This window comes from Lycorma delicatula, chromosome 3 (genome assembly GCF_047948215.1).
Source record: "Lycorma delicatula isolate Av1 chromosome 3, ASM4794821v1, whole genome shotgun sequence".
Classification (NCBI taxonomy): domain Eukaryota; kingdom Metazoa; phylum Arthropoda; class Insecta; order Hemiptera; family Fulgoridae; genus Lycorma; species Lycorma delicatula.
The window spans coordinates 181,993,637-182,016,679 of record NC_134457.1 but is presented as its reverse complement, the minus strand read 5'-3'; the positions used below and the strand labels follow the sequence as shown (position 1 = coordinate 182,016,679).

The 23,043-nt window shown below is 30.7% G+C and overlaps 2 protein-coding genes across 5 annotated transcripts in view; one reads left to right on the top strand and one right to left on the bottom strand.

Moving 5' to 3' along the window:
• LOC142322266 (N(4)-(Beta-N-acetylglucosaminyl)-L-asparaginase-like) overlaps positions 1–23,043 on the top strand; it is an 869,152-nt gene that overhangs the window by 117,985 nt on the left and 728,124 nt on the right. Inside the window, exon 5 of one of the 3 annotated variants that reach the window (XM_075361162.1) lies at positions 10,910–11,076. The exons of the other annotated variants lie outside the window; for them this stretch is intronic. The gene's annotated coding sequence lies outside the window, so the exon portion shown is untranslated. The remainder of the gene's footprint in view (positions 1–10,909; positions 11,077–23,043) is intronic. 3 annotated transcript variants of the gene reach the window in all.
• The window catches only part of LOC142322267 (zwei Ig domain protein zig-8-like), a 694,854-nt gene that overhangs the window by 345,964 nt on the left and 325,847 nt on the right, over positions 1–23,043 (bottom strand). The window lies entirely within an intron of this gene.

The window sequence follows — 23,043 nt, the reverse complement described above, 5'->3', positions numbered from 1 at the left end:
AGGTAATAGTTATTTACATAGTGGAATAGCTGCGTTGCTTCATTCAATTAGTCAAGATTTTCGTTGCTTACCTGTTCTAAAGGTGACAGAGTTCACTTCAAGGCACATGTTGATTGCAGGTGGCGATAATGAAACAAAGGAAAGTGGTACAACAGAACCAACAAAACAAAGAGCTCGATAACATCGCAGTCTTTGTCCTATGTCAGTAACACACTTGTTCAGAGCAAAAACCTATTGTGTTCTACTCTTATCCTTATTGTGTCTGAAAGCACCAAATACCAACATATTCTGAAATACTCAGTTCTGTACATTCAAATAATCTATTCAAATATAATCATAAACAAATATTTCATTAAATGAAATGTCGTTTTTATTTTTTCTTATGTTAAAAAAAAGTTTATTCTATTATTACATAACTTTTATTATTACTTTCCGAAAAGAAACGACTGGAACTAGATAGGGAATCTTGGAAAGCTACATCAAACCATTGAAATGACTGAAGACAAAAAAGTAATTATTACTTTAGTTTTAAATGTCCGTAAATTTATATTTTAAATTGAAAAATATACGTTTTTCTTTTCGTTTTGTTTAATTTCTATATAAAATAGAAAAGAACAATTTTTGTTTGTTTCTTATTGATTGATCGTTCCCGTACCTTTGCGGATGCAATATAAAATGTACGACTTAAGATTGTACATCTTTTGCGTTGTGATATACATTTCTGTAAGTCCCGCACTGTCAAGTTAAAGATATCGTCCGATTCTATCTCTTGTTCCTGTTGATTTTCCCCCTAGTTTGTCGCTGAAGTAGATGATGTGGCTGTGGTCTCCGTGGTCGTACATCCCGAATTGCGGCTATGTTTTGTATGTCTTTATCCAGCCTTTGTTTTGGTTTCTGTGGTGGATAATGAAGATGTATCCACAGAACTTATCATCCGATTGAGTTCCTCTTCCTTCTGTGTCATTAATTCATTCAATACACTGTATCCGCTGTATCCATCACTTGTGTCTGTGTTTATGTTCGTGTTTGTTACCTGTTCTTCTATGTTTAGTTTTAGTCGTTTTGTTATCAAAGCTTTTTGTCTTTCGTTTATTGGTCTTTTTTCTCTTCTGTTTGAGAGTCTGACGGTTGGGCTGGGTTATCTTTGTCTATCATTAAATGAGTTATTAGTGTTTTGTGTATGAATCTCCATTGTGGAGGTGCATTGATCGTCTGTAGTGTTGATAGGGCTTTTGTTCTGGATTTCGTTATCGCCGCTATTGCTGTCTCCTCCATATTGTTATGTAGCAGTTTACTTCTGCTTTGTTGTGTCCTAGTTGTGTCCATGTCAGTTTTGGTGCGTAGTTTTGCTCTAAAATCGTTAATATACTTAACCAGATCGTTTTTGGTATAGTCTGGCTTGACCTATTCACTAATACCAAGTATATAACTTTCCCATTCACTCCCACCAAAAGTTGGAAAATGGAATCCAGATTCCTGAGCGGATCCGGGGCGAATCAGTGAGAATGGGTCTTTGTTTTGTCTGTTAGTTGTTTTTCTGTCATTGTTGGTTCGTTCTTCCTCTGTTTTAGGAGAGTCGTGCAACGTCTCGGTACAATGTAGATTGTTGTTCTCCATTTGTTTTGGATTGTTGGGTATAATGTCCGTCTGTATTGTGTTGTCTGTCATTTGGTCCGGCCATGCCCATGCTCGTGTTAGTTCTGTTAGTTTGTTCATTGTTTGTGTTATTTTGTTAAATGTTACCTGTATTTGTTTCGTTGTTTCCTTCCAATTCTCTTCTGTATTCGTTGTAGAGTCCGTCTTGGAAGTTGACGTATGATCGTGAGTTTTTCCAGAAGTTTTTACAAAGTCTCGTTTGTATTCCCTAAGTCCGTCCTGTGTGTGTTTTTCGGTGAACTACTCGGGACACTGTTGATTTTCATTGCCACAGTATATACAATTACACTGAAGTTCTTCGTGCTCACACTTTTCGTGTATGATGCAGGTTATTATTCCTTCGTTGAACATTTCTTGTTGTATACTGAGTGGTATGTGTTGCTGTTGTATTATACTGTTCTGGGTGGAGGTGGAAGTTAGTGTTTTATTTTTGAATGTAGTAGTATTGTCTTCCTGTTGTATTTATTTTTTTAAGGTACGGATCCGACATCAAGCTATAAGTTTTTTGCTGTCAATAATCCATATAAAGAAATACTTATATATCCTTGATAATCCTATTCCTTCCTCCTCTCAATTTTGGGTGTGTCGTGTGTCTATTAGACACAACTGTATTACAGTTACGACAAGGATTATCAAAAATATCTAAGTATTATCTTTCTATGAATGAAAACTGATAATTAAAACTAAAATTTTAATATAATCGTTGTATTAAAATCTGAATTTTAGTAACAATTAATTTATCACTGGAATAATGTAACATAATTTCTATAAAAATATATTAACTGTAATAAAATAAATAATACGAATAATACCCGAATTTCTGTTAATTTAATTGAAAGACTGAAGTACTAGAATGGACGACTTCTTTTATAAAAATAAATGTGAAAGTGATTGAGTGGAATGCAATATACTAAAGATTTTATATATATTATTGTAGGCGATACAATTTAAAGAATGAAATGGTATCCCTCGGAGAATCATTACATTGTTAGATAAATCCATCATCAAACTTTTCTTTGAATTGAGGCGATACAAAAAGAGAAAACGGGTAAGAATACGATGTGTAAAGAAAAATAAGGAAAGAAGATGAATAAGAAAGATAGGGAATGGTAAACCGAGAATGAATGAACTTGCAATCTTCTTGCCGACTAGAAGTAAGGAATAAAAGTTTTTTTCAAAGAGGGAATGCTTGATGTATTAACAGCTCAAATGGTTATATTATAAGAAAAACTTGCATATGGACTTTGGACTTAGCTCTAAAGTTAAAAATGGATTTATATATATATATATACGTCTTTTCTTTTACGTAATATTTTTCCTGGAATCTTATCAAAATAAAAGTTTTGAATTTTAATTTTTCCTTATTTCTTTACATAATTCTTATAAACTTTTATTTAAAAGATTTTAATGATTTACACAAATATTTTAACTTCAATATTACTTGCATTTGAATACTTTTTGTTATATTTTACTTTTATTTAGTTTTTATGAAAACGTTTCTTATGTTTGCTATTAACTTGTAAAAATATTTTTATAACTTCTTATTGTTCGTAAGTAAAATAAATATAGAACACTATTTAAAAGACTAATAGTGAAATTTTTTTTAATCAAAAGAACGCTGTATGGTTTAATAATACAAAATAATTAAAATATTAATTCAAGTTTTCATATCTTGGAATGCAAATTATTAATCTAGGTTTACGTAAAAATAAATATATTATTTATATCGGTATATAATTATTTTTATTCACTTATTAATTGTTTGGTCTGACTGGGATAATGTTTTTGTTTGTGTTAATGAATATGTATTTCTTGTTGGGAACGGAATCCAGCACAAGAGAAGTCAGTAAATAGTTGTTGGCCACACATGACGCCGTGAGAGAGTAGAATTTCCATTAAAATTTTTAATTAATGGAATTTTTAATTGATAAAAAAAACAAATATTGAGTATTTTATTGTAAGAATTATTACGATGTTATATATAATAATACTTTCTTTTGTGTGTTATTAGATAAATTGTTAATCTTTTTGAAAAATTTAAGGTAATAAAATATAAGAGGAAACACAAAAATTATCAGTCGATTTTTTAAAAAGTTTTGTTATATTGATAAACAGTGTTAGTGTATATTTTAAATGAACATGTTGATTTATCTTCATTAATGTAATCATAAAATAAACTAATGTTAAGATAATGTAACCAGAATAACGGACCGGGACAACGGATTCCTTACAATTAAGAAAAAAAAAAAGAAAAATAATAATAAAAGGAATCCAGAAAGAACTAAAAGGAATCCTTTTCTCAGGCTGAATGGTCTGTTTTACAATCTGTTCTTTGTAATACAGACAATGGCACCTCCAAAGGTTGTTGTTCGACCAGAAGTGTTCCCGGACCGGAATAAGACTTTATGGGAAAATTTAAGGGTACGAACGATGAGAATTATTACGCTTCAAAAGTTAAGGGATGAAGCGGGTACTGGTTCTGCAGGCCTGGGGATATAAATATTGCCAGGATCAGCGGTAACAGTCAGTAGTTAAGTGAGTAATTCTGTGAGTAATGAAGTGTACGTCACAAGCATTTCAATGTGGACAGCGATTGTATGCAGGAAGTTGTTCGGTGAGTTACTGGTAAACAGTAGAAAGTGACAGTATTATATTCATTCATAAAGTGTACGGCTATTCCATTTTATGTACAGTAATAATATTTGCAGAAGATTGAATTGTATGAACTTCAGAGTTGTCTAATTTTATTTGTTGTTAATGCAATATTAGGTATTAGCAGTTATTACAACGCTTTTGCTGAATTAGACTGTATTCTAGTTTTTATAATTTAACTATCTTTAAACAAATCTTGTCCTTATCTGAATTAATAATAATAATAATAATAATTATTATTATTATTATTATATATATATATTATCGGTCACACCCGATTAACAAATTCATATTTGTTAACCGGCGAAGTGAGACCAATGTGCGGTGTTTGTAATAAAACACTGACAATCAAGCATCTAATAGAAGAGTGTACCATATATGAGGACCTCAGAAAGAGGTTCCGTCTTAGAAATAATATTACTGCTGATCTGGATAATGGAAATGAAGAAAATATAGTTGCTTTTTTACACGCCAGTGGACTTCTTAAAAGTCTATAAAATGAAAGTTTAACGCTGTGACAAAAGAATCTCTAAGCGGTAGTTTTATATATATATATATAAGGGAGTCTCGAAGCGTGGCACGTATAGTGACGGGAGGTAGCCCTCTTGCCTAGGCCTTTTTGGTTCACCTGCGTTCAAGAGCAGTGAGTCGGGGTGTGTCCGATGATGGCATGGGGGACCCTCAAGGGTGGATTGAGGGCGCGAGGCTATGGGTGTGCGCGCTGCATGCCTATAGCCTGTTTATAAGAAGGATTCAACTGCCACGGCACCCTGGCGCGACTGATATACTGCTCAACGGCGGTTCTGGTCGCCCCGAGGGTGTTTAAACAAACTATAAACGAGACCCGTAGAAGAAAGAATGAAGGATGTGGTATTGATGGGTTGAATTTTTAATTTCATGGTCTTTTGAGAACCTTATCTCAAATTTTAATATCGGGGCCCTTTACACCCCGTAAGTGTTGTGTGTTGTACTTGTCTTTTATGTCTTAATGTTTTGTGTAGTTTGTGTTTTTAAATAAAATCTAAGGGCCCTTTACACCCTTACAAATGTCGATCCAGATGGTGATAGTAATTTCTTTTAAAGAATGTGATGAGGGCTAATGAATGACCTTAGCCCATAAAAATGCAGATAAAAAAAAATTATTATTATCATTATTAATTTTATTTTCTATGGTTTTAGAGTAATAAATTGTATTTATAAGAAATTTTTTATTTTTAAGTCTTGAACGCGCGACAATTTACATTCCCACAACTACATTTTTACATTAACTATTCTTCAAAGGAGGGTGATTTCTCCACATGCCACTTCCTCCTACATCCGGTCACCTTCTTACAGTGGAGCTTGAAGGAAGTTTACATATAACCTCCACACTCCTCGTGTGTGGAGATCATAGTGGGTAAAGTTTGAAAAAACCAGGGTAATGGGTATAATCATTAATCAATAATATATGTTTTACTAGACGATCCAAGTTAGAAACTTTCTCCCAAGAGATAAAATCAAAATATTTCATATGGAAGAACAGATTGAGGAAAAGTAAAATAATATTTAAAAATAATGACAAACATTTTTTGACATCAAAAGAATATTAAAAAAAACCAAATTATTTGATTCCTTTTTTTTATCAAAAAGTAAACATGTTAAATTATTTACTTTAATCAGCTTCTGCGTATTCTTTTATTTTCAAGTTAAGTTGATATAATACTTTCCTTTGTATTTTATCACAAAAATAAAATTACTGTATCATCTTCATAACTTGCCAATTTTATTTTAAAAATTAGAAAAAGTAGTCATTATAGTAATAATATCTTAAAAATCGAGACTATTAATGTATACCAGACAACTGTTAGACTTATATACGTAAAACTATATATCTTAATGACAATAATGTCATAAAATTCATTTTAGTTTGAAGGAAATACGTTAAAAGTATACCTTTAAGACACTTTTATATATGTATACCAATAAAAGCTAGTTTTTGAATTCATTATAATGTTTCATATTTTATGTAATACAAAATAAGTTTAAAATAATTATAGAGAAAACTTTCCATTATAACATTTTGATATTCATTGCTTGTTTTCTGAGAAAATAAAATGACAATATTATTTCATCAGTTATTTTATATTTCAAGGAGATTTTTTTATTTCTTCTCATAACATAGCCTCTTTGACAATAAACAAGAAATATGTATTGTAGTAAAACCCAAATAAAATAACATAATCATTAAAAAATGTGCATGTGTGTGCAAGTATAAAAAATATTGATCAAACGTATTTTATGTTGTGTATATAGATTCTGGTACTGGTACATAAAGCAGCAATAAGAATAATAGAATATGACGAAAAAGAAAATGGAATAAGAAGGGGTGGGTCTTGATGGATGAAATGGGGAATGGAACGGGTTGCACAGTAGTATTGAAGAATCCCGTCTTCACACTCGATGAGATAATAATGGTTTTCGACAACCTTCTAAAAGACACTACTGAACTATATAGATTGTAAAATTCAAACTTTCATGTTGTCAAAAGGGTAAATTTCTTTCAAAAAAGCATAAATATATTAACATTGACTGTTTATATATATTAAATATGTTTGCTTTTCTACAAAAATAGTTTCGTTTTTATCATTAAAATTTTTGTCATTTGGATCTTTTCAAATGCTGTACATCAAGTCAGTTACAGAATTATATAAATTGATTTTTGTAATATTTTAACTATTTTTCGGGGAATTTTCTTTATTTTGTGAATAGGTAGAATACTGTTCTTATGATAAAAGAGATTTATTCATTTATGATGTAATTTAATACTAATCATTATTTATTTTAATTCATAATTTTCTGCTATCACATAGACCTACGTAAACAACGATTTGTTATAGATATTACACACATAGACCATGTATACAAAGAGAAATATTTCAAAAATATCATAAAATAATTAGAATTTAAATAAAAATATATGCAAAATTGTTGGCCAAAAATAAAAAGAAGAGTAGATTAACCTGTTTAATTTTTGTATATTTACTGTGAAAATTCTCACAAATGATGATGAGAAAACTTTACTTATCCGACACTTAATGGGACACATATTTCAATTTCTTGTGTGTTTTACACAACAGTTAAAACTATTCAAAAATGATTTTAGAGTATATTTTGATTTTTAGTTTCCATTTATTAAAAATCTATATTAAATTAAATTTAGCTAACTGGGCTGGTCTAGTGGTATAACTGTCATCGCAAATGACTTGTTTAATAGCTAATTTTCGAAGTTGAAGGTTCTGCGGTTCAGATCCTGTAAATAACAAAATTTAATACCAGATAAAACCCATACCTAGTAATAAACCCTATATCTGATCTAGATTCGAACCCGGAACCTTTCGGATGAAGGGGTGAGACGAATCACCACACGACGAAGGTCAGCGTAGTCGTTTCATGATGAAATTGAAGTTTTTAGTGTCATCTTGATAAATATTTAAAGCCAAAATTTTTAGGGCAAAAATGTATCGTTCCAATTTTACCAACTTCAGTAGTGTTACAAAACTATTGCTTTTATACGGGTTTGAATACTAGAAAGTGTTTACCGGATGATTGGGGTTCACTTAAACACACATCTCAGGAGTTGTCGGCCTGAAACTATACAAGTCTACAACTTATTTACATGCCATACTACACATCCTCATCTCATTGGACCATGGGGGAATGCATATTGTTCTCTAATTTAACAGATTACAACAAAGACATTAGATATAAAAGAAATTAGTTTTAAAGTAAATTATAGGAAATTTCCTTAGAGGCCGAAATAGTTAATTTTAAAAAGAATTGTTAAAAAATATTCGGTTGAGAGCATTTAATTAAAAGCGAGTTTTTAAAAATTAAAGTTTAAAAAGGTTTTTTCTTCGTTATCATAAATCGCTTACCACTAAATTTTTAATTATAATTTCATTTTATTAATTGTTTACTAACATTGATTTTATTATTTAGTTTAACTATTTATAACTTTGCCGTCTTAATTGATTATTTTGTATAGTATATTTCAAGTTGTTTTTAAACTTTACAAAGGTAAAATTTCACACATAAAATCTAAAATAATCAAAGGTTGAAAGAAACAAAGAAAATTGATATATAGGTGTTTCTTTAAGTTCGATTTTTTCTCGCCGGTTTAATCAAATCTGAAAAAAGCAGTTGTCAGTATTTTAATAGAAAAAATTTTTTTCCAATACTTTGAATCCTTTTATTCTTCTGAATTTTTTGTCAAACTACTCTCAAATTAAACATAGACATCAAAATCAATAGATTATTGTTATTATAAAACAATAATATTTTTTTAAATCCGATTTTCCCTTTTAAACTGTATTATTAGTGTATTCATTTTTTGGGTGGTACAATACGTTAGCTGAAAGTTTGCCCCTACCCAATTGCTATGTCTTGTGTACAGTGTCTAGTGTGCCAATTGTTTAGTCATTGTATTGTACTAGTCTGTTATGTTTCCACTTTATATAAAAATGTGTCATGTTATTAGAAATCGGATTATGTCATCCGGTTAAATAGTACAACAAACCTCGCTCGCCCGTTCCGCCTAAGCCTTTCGATAGATCGGATGATAAAGACAGGTACAAACCTTCAGCTCATTTAGTGTAAAGGTGATCAAAGTATGGGTGTGTTAGATATATGCGTAGTTACGTAAATATATATATATATATATATATATATATATGTGGTCAGGGCTCCGCTCTAGACCACCAACGTGGTTGTTATCCTCTTTGTTGTGAAAATATTAAATATTTTACAGATATTCATTAAAGAAAAAGAATTATTCATTTTACATCATCAGATCACTGTCGCCATGGTGAAAGAAATATAAGAAGCATAAATATAAGTAAAAGGATTAGATTTTGTTTCTTTAATGAATATCTTTAGAACCTTTAATATCTTAAACTGAAGAGGCAAATCCACACACTTCGCTTTTATATATATAAATATGTAAAATATATATAAATATATATATTTATATATATATATATATATATATATATATGCGAAAGATTGTGGATCTGTATATAATTTACACCTTTTAGATATATAAAGCCGAATGTTTTTTGTTTGTTCTCTCATCACGCGAGACTCAACCAACCGGTTGCTTTCAAATTTGCAGGATTCATTTGTTAAAATATTCCTTTTACTTCATTATTATATTTCTAATACCGTCAACAGAATTAAGTTATGAATTTTTCTTCGTCAAAGGTGAACGTATGTACTTCAGTTACCGGAGTTATTATTTCTATTTTTTTGTAATTTAGTTAGTTTTTTAGGCTTCACTAAATACTTTAATTGTTGTTTATCAGTATTAGTCTCTTAACCATGATGGTAACGAACACTGCGGGTTCTGGTAGGAGGAGGCCTCTGGCTAGACGCGAATGGCGAAACGTGCTCGGTTTCCATGGGGTAGACCCCGGGTGGGCTCCAGGGTAGCTCCTACAAATAAACAATTACAGAAAACTATATGTGGTTTAAAAATAAAAGTTATAAATTAATTTTAAGAAAAACTCAAAGATAACCTGTTTATACATAGGTTATTTAAAAAAATGTATATATATATATATATATATATATATTTTTTTTTTTAAACCACATATAGTTTTCTCTAATTGTTTATTTATACGAGTTAGTATTTGTTTATTTGGATATCAGTTGATTAAGTGAAGTTATTTATTAATATTAAAAAATAATTAAAAGGAAAATATGAACGAATTTGTACAATTAAATTTTTTACAATTAATTATTTTTTTAATTACGTTTGGGAGGCAAAAATATTTTTCATTTCTGTCCCATTGCAGTTTACGTTAAGTTTACTTAATTATTTATTAAGGCTTACTAGCTAAAAATGTTCATTTACTGTTTAAGACTTAGTAATTTGTTATCCATTATTTTTATCCTTGTAATGAATTTTATTAATCGAACTTCTCATGTTATAAACATAGAGAAAGGATCTGGCCTGTTTACTGAATTTTTATTTACCTAATACGAAACTAAAATTTTACTAAATTTATAAAATAGCTTTGTAATGTATCATTAGTTAAAAAAGTACGCTTCCGTATTGTGACTTACATACAAAAATATTTTAAACGTTTCATAAAAACCTCTAATTTTTTAGTTTTCATTACAAAATTTTATCATATTATATGTTAAAATAACTGTTAGATTTTAGTATGCAAACAATCAGTAATCATCTGTTAAAATAGATTTAAATATTTTCCTATTAATTTTCTTGTGTGTAAACTATTTTAATTTATAATTATTAGTTTAAACGTATATGAAATGAAATTCACAAAAATTCCAGTAAATAAATTTGTCCAGTTATAATATTTTTCAAACGAAGAGAACAGTTTAATGGTCCATAATATTTTTGTTTTTTAATTATTTAAAAAAAAAAAACATTTTTTGTACCCAAATACGCTAAACATAGTATTTAACTTAGTACTACATTTGATTTAGTAAATTCTTTAAAGAATTTTTTAAGTAAATTTTTCATTTATCAAGTTGTATAATTATTATTAAGATGCAAATAGAATCAGAATTGTAATTTTTTGTTTGTTTGGTGATATAGTTACATAAGGTTGAAGTATGTGCGTGGGATATAGAAATGGAATTTTTCAGCGTATGAAAAATGCTGTAACTGACTGGGATTCAAACCCGGGATCTTCGGAAGAAAGACCGAAACGCTACTACTCCGCCACCGAGATCTTAAATAGATATTGAATCATACCTTTATATGTAAGTCTAATCACCTATTAAAATAAATTAAATATAATTTTTATGGTAATTTTTTTTTGTATGACGTTAGGAATTATGTTAAATTTTAAAAAAAGAATGACATTTACTTTTAAAGATTTTCTTTCGTTTCTTCTATAACATGGTATTTTTTTCCGTGTATAAGGATAAGTCCGGTTCTTTAACATCAATCTGAATCGCCTCCTTTATATTTTCTTTTTCTATACTTTCTGATATCTACATGTTTCTTTAGATCTTTGTAGTTTTTCTTCTTTTTATTCTTCTCTTTCTCATATTCAATACTAGTATCGTTCTTTTATTTTTTATTTTTTATTCTGAAGGTATTAGAATATTACTTATCGATCTTTACTTTCCGCTATTTCCTTTTCATTCGTAAATTTTTTTATGACTGTAACAGTTTTATCGCTCATCTCTAATGTTCATACCATTATCTATTTATCCTTTTTAAAATTTACATCTCCATATGAAGTTGCTTTTTTATAAATTATTACTCTTTCACTCTTTGTCCGTAGTTTAATGTATAAAGTATAAGATAAATAAACTAAAGAAATTAGAAACACACATTATATAAATCCCCACTAAAAATGGGAATCATTTTCTCAGTTATTTAATTTTCATGAGGCTGTTTATTTATTCACTTTAATAACAATAAATTATTGCCCAATTAAAGTTAGTCCTACTTCTATTCCCTTTTTTTACAGAATTAATTCACCCCATAATTTTGAAGTCCCTGAGTGAGGATATGGAATAGAAAAATTTTGTAGCCTAAAAAAATGCCATGTTTATTCGAGAATCGAATCCGGGGACCTTCCGAAAGAAGGTCTGAGAGATGGTACTACACCATCAAGAAGAACGGCGTAGCCACTCTATGATGAAATAAATGTTTTTAATGTTCATCTTGATATGTATTCAACCCCAAAATTTTTAGAACAATAATGTATCGTTACAACTTCACCAACTTTAGTAGTTCTACAAAGTATTACCATGTTGTATGTATAGATATTTCATAGCAAAAAAGTGAAACTTATTTACTTTTGTTTTTACACAGTATAAAGATAAAAACAATTTATTTTTAGTAAAACTCATTTCGATATCTAATTCCAGCAAAACATGTTAGGAGAATATAATATTTTATATGAGAATAAAATTTACTGTAATGATATTTAATCTAAAACTTAACGTTAACAACAAATTTGTATGAATAAAAAGCAAGAATTTGAAATGAATAGGAAATATTAAAAGAATATATTAAAAGCTGAAATTAGTAATAAAAAATCTCAAATTTGAATTATCAATATACGAGAAATTGGAAAAGGAAAAACAGAGTAAAGTTTCTGTCACGTGTAGAAGATATATTTGATGACGGTTATAAAACATCAAATTTTCTTTCTTTATATATTAGTTCGAGCACAAGAAATTTTCAATTTCATTTACTTTAAAGTAATAATGGAAGTTAAGTGATATTGCGCTATAAAATATTACATTCATGTCAAGAAATCAGTCGATTAGAATAAGATGACTATAAAGAAAATATTAATACTACAATGGAATATCAAAACATAATACTATATAACGAATAAGGAAAGAAAGAAATTAAAAAAGAAAAGAAATAACCCAAAATACAGGAGAAAGACCAAAAGTTAAATTTTTAATTCAGCGTGGAAAGATATGCAATGAGTGCAATTAGAAAAAGCTGTCGCTTTTTTTTGTTTAGCCTCTGAAACCACCGTAAGATATTACTTCAGAGGATGAATGAGGATGATGTGTATAAACGTAAATGTACTGTACTCTTGTACAGTCTCAGAGATGCCGGAGATGTGTGGTTAATTGAAATCGAGGATTGGTTTACAGTGCAATAGGAATTGAAGTTTGAAATCTTTAATACAGGTATAATAAATAGGTCGACTACTCCCGACACATGTGGTTAATTGAAACCCAAACACCAAAGAACATCGGTATCTATGATCTAGCATTCAAATCCGAATAAAAGTAACTTTTCTTTTTTTAACCTCAGAGACCATTGGTAGGTGGTATTGCTTTAGAGAATGAGATGATGGCAATTTTGTAGCGTATGAAAATGCCATGGCTGACCGGGATTCGAACCCGGGACCTCCGGATAAAAGGCTGAGACGCTACCATTCGCATATCGGCCTTTCATCCGGAGATCCCGGGTTCAAATCCCGGTCAGACATGGCATTTTCATACGCTATAAATCATTCATCACATCCTCTGAAGCAATACTTAACGGAGGTCCTGGAGGTTAAAAAAAAAGGTATATTCAATAACCCATCGGGTTGGTCTAGTGGCAAACTCGTAGTAATAAATCTACTGATTTGGAACTCAAAGTTATCAGGTTCAAATCCTAATAAAGTTAGTTCTTTTTATTCGGATTTGAATACTAGATCGTGGATACCGATGTTCTTTGATGGTTGGGTTTCAATTATCCAGACGTCTCAGGAGTAGTCGACCTGACTTTGTTCAAGACTATAAATTTAACACTTCAGTTACATTACACTGATAAGTCGCTAATGAATTTAATTGTTGATGCAACTATAACTAAAAGTATTAATAAAAAAGGTACAATTAATATAGTAGAAGCAAAAAAAAGAAATAATCTTTCCTAAAGCAAACAAAAGTCATTCTTACTAGATTTTATTGAATTACAACATTTGTTTAATTTTTTCAAAAATTAGTTTTGTTCAGAAACGTTAAATACTAACAGATCATTAATTTGGCCGTGTTTCTTAATGACCATGTTGGCCGTTAAGAAAAGTCCAGGATTGAACAAGATTCCAGCGGCAATCATCAAGAGCCTTATTAAAAAAGCGCCATGGGAAATTCTTGAGGTGGCCAGCCACGGGCTGATTAATAAATCTATGCCGGAGTGTTGGAAGGAGGCTAGGGTTGTCTTATTGCCCAAGAACACAGGTAATGGGCGACAACCGACCTTCAGCCTTCTCAACACGATGGGGAAGGTTGTCGAAAAAATGCTGGCTGGCCGCATTGTGCAGGAGGTGGAGGAGGGTGCTGGAATTAGTGCAAATCAATATGGTTTTTGGAGAGGTAGATCCACCGTACATGCTATCAACAGAGTAGTGAACTGGGCTGATGAAGCTAGAAGCGGCACTAGGCGGACGAGAAGTATTCCTCTACTTGTTTCTCTTGATGTGAAGAATGCGTTTGGATCCATAGCATGGAAACATATAAATACAGCACTGGTAGAGAAAGGAATTAGTCCATACTTGCGGAGACAGGTAGAGTAGTATCTCAGAGATCGAAGGTGTGCAGTCAGTGCACAAGAAGAAGAGGTACTTTTTAGCATGTGCGGTGGTGTGCCACAAGGTTCAGTGCTCGGTCCACTGTTATGGTTCCTGGCCTTTGATGGAGTCCTCCAGCAGACATACCCTGAAGGGGTTCAGCTTTTGGCTTACGCTGACGACTTGGCAGTACTCATTCAGGCCAAAACAATTGATGAGGTAAAGGATAAGGCAAATTCAGCACTCGAAATAGTCGGCAGATGGCTGCATTCAAGAGGACTACAGCTCTCGGTAGATAAGTGCAAATATATGAAATTTACCGGTAGAAGGGTGTTGGAACCAGTGGATATATATATATATATATATATATATATATATATATATATATATATATAGAAGCTAATAACATTGCTGAAGTTCAGGTATTGAGATACTTGGGAGTTACTCTGCAAAGAAATTGTCGTTTCACTAAACATGTGTTGAACGTCTGTCATAGCGCAGAGAAAACGATTAAAAGCTTGAAGTTATTATGTCAAAGCACAGAGCTCCTAGGGTATCGAAAAGGAGACTACTTGCGACAACCGTAGCCTCATCGATTTTGTATGCGGTTCCTGCATGGTGGCCCGCAATGACTATTAACAGGAACAAGGACAGATTAAAAAAGATACACTGGAGGGTATTGCTTGGAGTAGCACCCGCATACAGAACGGTCTCGTATGAGGCCCTCTGTGTGATTTCTGGTGTGCCCCCTATTGATCTCATTGCTAGACACAGGGTTGAGAGGTTTTTAGGACGTGTGGATAATGAAGTCAGACAAGATATTAATAATATATGACAGGAAAGATGGCTGCAGGCTGGGGTAGCCAGATGGACCAGATCCTTGATCCCTGATATAGTTAGATGGACAGGCAGACGCCACGGAGAAATAGATTACCACGTCACACAGTTTTTAACTGGCCATGGGTGCATTACTGAATACCTCCACAAAGTTGGCAAAAGAGATCAACCTACGTGCATGTATTGTAACGAACGTGACGATGTAGAGCATACTTTCCTGAATTGCCAAAAAGGCAAATGCTAAGATACAATGCTGGTATTGACGGAAAGACTCCGAGAGAGATAATAATCGTATGCTCATATGCTCAGTAGGGTAGAGAATTGGAGAAAGGTTGTAGAGTTCATAAGGTCAGTCCTTAAACAAAAAATTACAGATGAAAGGAATATGGGTTTTTAGATTGTAGTTTGGGTGGACCGCCTCAGCGGTGAGAGCCAGCATGCTGAGGTGTGCTGGTTTCGATGAGCCGCTGAGGACTCCTTGGGTTGACTGTTAGGTTTTCTTAACTAAGTTAAAAAAGGGAAAAAATCTCAAAAAAGCCAACCGGTAGGCCTGACCTGCCATCCCGGTATATAGCCGGTAGGTGGGGAGGGCCTATTAGAGTAACGGACACTCCCCTGGGTGGCGTAATACCATCAAGTCGGTCCGGCCCAGGAAAAAAAAAAGAAGATAATTAATTTTGTTATAAAAATGTAATATCTAGAGAAAAAAGAAAAGTAAAATTAAATAAAAGAAAAAAATAAGAATATATATGTAATATTGTATGTATTATATTATATAATATAATAGGTATATATGTAATATCGCAAGGAAAAATTGAATAAAATAAATAAAGTAAAAAATTGAGAAATTTAGGTGTATACCTTTTGATAAATTAAAAATAATATTGAATTCTAAAATAAAAAACCAATTGACAAAATATAAAAACTTTTTAATATTTTAAGATAAACGAATTCATTAAGTTGGTCATTAATTGAATAGCTGATCAATAAAATTCAACTTCAAGGAACAAGTCAAAATCAACGAACAAAGTCAGAAAGAAGAAAAAAGATAAATAATGGAAAGTAAACATTTTATTAATTCAAAAGTAGTAGAAATGTAAAAAAAATGAAAGATAAAATTATAAAGAAATTTTATAGATACTTGTGTCTTCAGCGAAAACAATTTTTAATGAGCTAACGAGAGAGGAAACAATCGTGATGACTCTAATTAGATTTCGCTGCATTATCACGCAGTTTTCACACACGAGTAAAACCATCAACTTGTCGTACAAATTGCTTTTATACTAAACCATGATTGATTCATTGCTCCCTAGCGTACAATATACACACAGTGGTGTATACTGCACACTAAATGGTAGGGAGCATTTTTATACTTACTACTTTAAAGTACAGATTGTTTATTAGGAATTTGTTTCTATTAAACAATTACGGTTACAACAGTAATTTTAAAGCTTTCACAACAAAATTCTGTACAATTTTAATAATAATAAAAGATATTTTTAAAAAAAAGTTAAAATTTCTTCTTTACCTGAATAGGTTCATATTAATTCTATATTATGTTTAAATAAATAGTTCAGAAAAAAAAGTTATGAAAAATAAGCAGTTTAAAGTAATTCAGTACGTTTTAAAAAAGATCCATTTTGGCACGCCGGAAGGCGGAGATAGATTTCACCTGTGCTAAGTAGGGTATAATAAAGATTTCCACCTTAAAGTTAAGAAAACTTTGAATTTACTCAATACGTCAATGGTTTCATGTGAAATTAAATTTCACATGTTTAGCATACGACAAACCCATCTTACAATTCCAACAACATTTTGGTCATTTCTTGCCGTAACGGTTGTTCATATCAAAACTTGTTCACACAAAAGTTTGTTAATGTTTAGGGGACCACTTTAAACCGATTCGATACTGTGCCTATTAAGGGTTGTATGATTTTTTGTCTTCGAAACCCAATTTTTCAGCCCCTGGGCTAATGGTTAGTGACATCAAAAAACTTTACTTAGATAAGTTTTAGGCCCTATCCATAGAATAAAAGGAACTTTAAACGAATTCTATATTTTACTTAATAGGAAAGTTATAGCGATATTTTATTTTTTCGAAAAAGCCCCCCATTTCCACCCCAATGGTCCGATTTTTTCCATTAACGAACTCGACCGAAATTTTGGGTCGTTATACTTTATGTATCAATTTGAAAGTATTGGCAGAAAGTTGCGGCAGTTATCGTGTCCACAAAAAGTGAAATATTTATATAAATTTTTGAACTGACGGTGGGTTTGGTGTCTGGGGGATGTGAAACGCGAAGATATGTCGAAATTTTCCGGAAGTCGAATCATGGTACCCATTACAATAGGTAGCTTTCTTATGAAATCTACCTAAAATAAGCAGTTTAAAGTAATTCACTACGTTTAAAAAAACTCGCTATTAACTATTATCCCCTAATAATTAATATTATTAATTATCTTTTCGATTTTTATATTAATTTTTGGAGCATAAATATAAAGAAAATGAAATAAAAGCTAGTTCTGATATAAATTTAATTCGAAGTTAAAATATGAAAATCTGTATTTTATTCATTAAAGAAATTTTGTTTATCTCCATAATTTTAACGTTAAAGAAATAGTTTTATATATTTGTAATATGATGCACAGAAAATATCAACAGAGGTTCTATTCGTTTACAGTTAAACAAATCACATAACCAATTTATATTTTAAACACTTTTAAGTTAGGATTATTTAAGAATATAGTATAACAGTAAATATATTATAATTAAATGTTTCTTTAGGTGATATTTAATTAAATTCGGTTTCTTTATGATGCACAGATATGAATATTCATTATGGACTTTACAAAATAATTTTAATTAATTTCCTAATATGTCATATTCGTATCAGTAAACGAGTACTGTAGTTCATTCTAAGCTGTATTTTCTAGCCAATTTGTCTTTTCTGTTTTAATGCATTAAAATACAAAAACAAGTAATAAAATATTTTAAACTACATAATAAATCAATCATATATATATATATATACATGATTACTTTTTCTAAATAAATTCATACTTTTATTTTTATATAAGTTATATTGTAGTATATATAAGAAAAATCACTTTATTACGTTTATAAAATCATTCAAGATCATAGAATAAATGTTTCCACAAAATGGTAGTAAATAAGACACGTCTACAGTGATGGATTATGGATCTCCAGCTAGTCTACTTCACCAAATTACATTACGAAGTTTCAAACTTCAACTGATAAATGATTGAATCAATTTAGCCAATATAAGCTTCTAAATTTGTTTATCATTGTTTTTTTAGTAGGTAAAATTTGTAAATATTGGTTTCCAAATATAAACCTCAATGATTTATTTAATAATCAATGAAATTTTAATTGTTTAATGCTCACTATTTAACGCAGTTTTTTTACAGGAGAGTTTTATTGTGTAGCTTTTTATGCTGAATCCAATATTTAAATCATAATTTTTCTATTGCCAACATTTTTTAACTGTTACTTTTACAGAATTCGACGTATTTTTTGTAAGGGTAACTTTTGTACATCAAAAAAAATTTTAATACTTCTAATAGAGGATAGGGTACAAACAAAATATTACGAAGACAATGTATATTATTCATTTATTGTTGGTTCTGACATGTCAGCACAGAACAATATTTTGAGTCTTAAGATTAACACATTAGCATTGTTTAAAAATTCGCTCTTTTGTGATTTATAGCTACTGTATCAAATGTGTTGTGTAAGCAAATAATTACGTCAAGAAATTGTGTAAATGATCCAGGTAACGTTTTTTACGTATGTAAAGACTTAAAGTTTAAAGAACAAGAACAAAGTTAGACACGACTAGTTAAAAAATGTTATTAACTCTATTTTGGCTGTAAAGTTAGGGACAAAGATAAGAATTTGGCCGCTCACATTTGCTGTTTCACCCGTGTAAAACACGGTTGCCTGTAAGCATCCTAAACACATCTAACAATAAAAGATGAATCTTAATATGAGGTACTCATTGAACTTCGACATGAGGAGGAAGATGATCTTACATTTGAGACAGGATTCTCTTCCCGTGAACCTTATCGGTTAACTCAACATGAATTAAACAGTCTAATTCGGAATTTGAACTAGCTAAAAAAAAAAAACCGGGCTTTTAGGATCTAGGCTGAAAGACTGCTGGAAATTTCTCCATATTGACATTAACGTGTATCTCATTTGTAATTGTCAGTAAAAGTTTCAAGAAACAATATTCTGAAGAAAATAGTTTAGTGTACTGTAACAATATATGTTCTATCATAGATGCGCGTCATCATGAACATAATTATACAGAATGAAGATTTTTATTGATTATTCGTAAACTAGTTTAAAGGCTGCCATTTTTCTCAATGACAACAAATTTCCTTCTGTGCCGTTAGCTTACGGAACTATCGTGAAGAAATATGTGATAATATTAACACCCTGTTAGGAAAAATTCAGTGTAAGTATCGCTGGACTCCATGTTGCGATTTAAAAGTTAATGCTGTAGTAATTGGTTTCGAACTCGGCTGTAGTAAATTTGTTGTTTTTTGTGCGAATGAGACAGAAGGGACAATACAAATCATTATATCAGGAAAGAATGCCTCAAGCGTGAAGTACTTATACGTGCTCCCGTTAAAGCCCATTAGAGCTAGGAACGGAAGGGGAGTGTGGCGATTGGAAGCGTCACAAGTACTTATATCTGGACGGAAACATGTTATACATTCCCCATTAATTAACTCAAAAATGATCTTCTAGTTCCACTCCATATAAAATTAGGGCTTTTTAAGAGTTTAAGGCGATGGTTAAAAATAGTGCTAGATTTCATTATCTGAACGAAACTTCCCTCGTGTTGGTGACGTTAAAAATTAAAGAATACAATTTTTGAGTGCTGAAATAAGAAAATTGATTTGAAATGAAGAATTCGAAGAACTCTTTAGCCAAGTCGAAAACTCAACGCAGAGGTCATTTGAAAATGTCAGGCAAAATCATAAATCCCCCAACTATTATGTCGATTAATTATTACAGTCATAGAAACATATGGGATATATGTTCCTAAAAATTCATTTCTTGGATTCACACTAGATTTCTTTCCGAACAATTATTGCAGTAAATAAGAATTGGGGATTTGCGAACGATCTAAAGGTCATCTGACGCCGCTGGATTAGGTGCGGCAAATGTGAACCCCCTGTGCGAGGCTAAGTGAGGCAAGGTGAGCACCTCGTGCGAGGCTAGACCAGTTTAGTGAGCGTGTGTGCGAGGCTAGTCCATGAACAATTTTCACAAGAAACGAACATGATGCAAACATAAACGTACACAAAACAAACATGAATTGAACTTAAACGTATATAAAACGAAACTGTAACGAACATGATAAAACCATAAATTTACATAAAACAAGCATAAACGCACATAAAGATAACATAAACGATCATGATACAAACATTAACGATCATTAAAGCATAAAAAATCATAAAACAAACATGATGTAACATAAACGTACTTAATAAAACATAAACGTTCATGATAAAGATTGGTCTAGCCTAGCACGCTCGCTTACTAAATTGGTCTAGCCTCGCACTGAGTGCTTGCCTTGCCTCATCGAGTCTCGCACCGGGGATTCACACATGTCGCACCTAATCTAGCGGCGTCTAATGACCTTCAAATCTCCCCACATCTTACCTACTTACTGCGCCGTCAGTAACGAGTACGAAGAACCCTTCCACCAGCAAATCTCAGTCATGGAAAACAAATATAAGCGACAGTGAAGTGCAAGAATTATCCCAGATTATTGTTGGATTTTAACAGTACAAAATTGGTAATCGTGCACTAAAATTACTGTTTACAGCTTCCGTTTCCAACATGAAGATAATATTGAGTTTGATCATTAAACGGATGAGTTAAATCATAAAGTTAATTTACTCGTATTTACAAGAAATAATCACATTTATATTATCTTATTTATAACTGCCAATCATGTGAGTTTTAAATTACACACATGAAAAAACAACTAAGCCTTTACATCTCAGATCAGATATTCTCATGATCTAATGGAGTATAATTTATTGACTAAAAATATAACCAATGAATTCTTAATTCTTAACTCTAAAATTACGTAAAATAAGGGGGAAAAAATTAAAACCTTATTAAGATTTATGATTTTTTGTTTAAAAAAATTTTTTCAACATAATGAATAAACTAATCTTCACTTTGGATTTTTTTGTAATAAGACGATTTTTTTATGAAGGATTTACAATAAACTACTTTTAAAATATAGGCCTTAAAAGTTTTATCCTCCATCTGACTGATTATTTTATTGATTGAGAATGTCCATTTAAGATACCTGAATCTCTTCTTGTTTTTAATTCATGAAAAAACAATCAATTTCTGTTACAGTTATTTATGAAAAAAAAAATCATTGCTGAGTAAAGTTTTGCTTCCATCCTGAATAAAAATATGCCAACCAAACTAGAAATTACAGGAAGAATCCGATCTTATAGAGATTTTTGAAATATTTTCTTGTCTCATGACGTAATTCTTCGTCTTACGATGCGGATTCTCCATGTCGCTATGAAGATGTTTAATCTGTAGAACCAAAGCACCTTTCGTTTGAACTTATTAGAAGGGCTTTGGTAATTCTATGGAAATCCAGGAATTCTGGTCTGATGGAAAGCCTGTCTAATAAGCCTAACTCTCGACAGAAGTATATGATGTGTAAAGCCAGGCATCCTAATTCTTTCTGTAATAACTGATCGGGCGGATTTTGTAGTGGTCAGTGCACTTGATTCTTATTCAACTGTTCTTTGATTTGACTTTCTGGCTTGATTTCTCAGTTATTGGTTTGAAGCACTATGTTCTGGCATTTTTTTCATTATCGTCATCATGATTATAGCAAAAATCTCTATAATTAGTGATATTTCTCTGACGTGAATAAAATATATGTTAATAATTTTTTTCAGACATCAACATCAAATTTTCCAACACTTTTTTTAATCATTTTATATTTAAATTTTTAAGACCTTCGTACATAAAGCAAACAAAAGGTTTTTAATAATTTTTAATATTAAACAAAAACGTTTTAGGTTATTTTTTTAGTGTGTTTCATTAGGTAGACAAGAAGTAGAACGTTTTGTAGTCATTCTGTTTATTTTTGTTGTTTCAAGTACGTTTACAAACAATTTTGTTTTAGATTTTTTTTTCCTAATTGATAATTTTAACTTTAAAAGAGAAATAGATAAACATTCTTCAAGAAACTAAAAAAGTAACTATTTTAAATACATAAAAAAAAAAAATTGTAAATTATGAATAAAGTGAAAGATAAATTATTTTCTAGTACAGATAAAAATATCAGAATCAAAAATTTCACTTTTTATTTTTTAAATTATTACTTATGTTTTTACTTTTTTCTTTAAAATCAGACGTCAAATGGAAGCTAACTTTATAAATTTTTACCTGCTATACGTACATTATATTGATCTTCCAACCAGATCATTATCATTTCAAAACCTTTGAGTGCTTCCTCAATTGCGAGAATTCATTTACTTTTGAAACTGTTTTTTCAGCGTTTACATTCTCAACCGCTTTATTTACAAATCTAGGATATAAATAACTCATAATAATCGAGGCTTACTGTTTAAAGAGCTTTATGCGTTTAAATTCTTTTATTAGAATTTACTGTTCTGAATAGGGAAAGTTTAGTATTCCTTTTAAACGATTAGCGCAGATTATCAATTAATAATATTCAATTGATATGGTGTTTTCTACAATGAAACACAAACGAAATGAATTCATATTATTGAAGTTTTCATTTAAATTTAATTATATTTTAAGGATTTA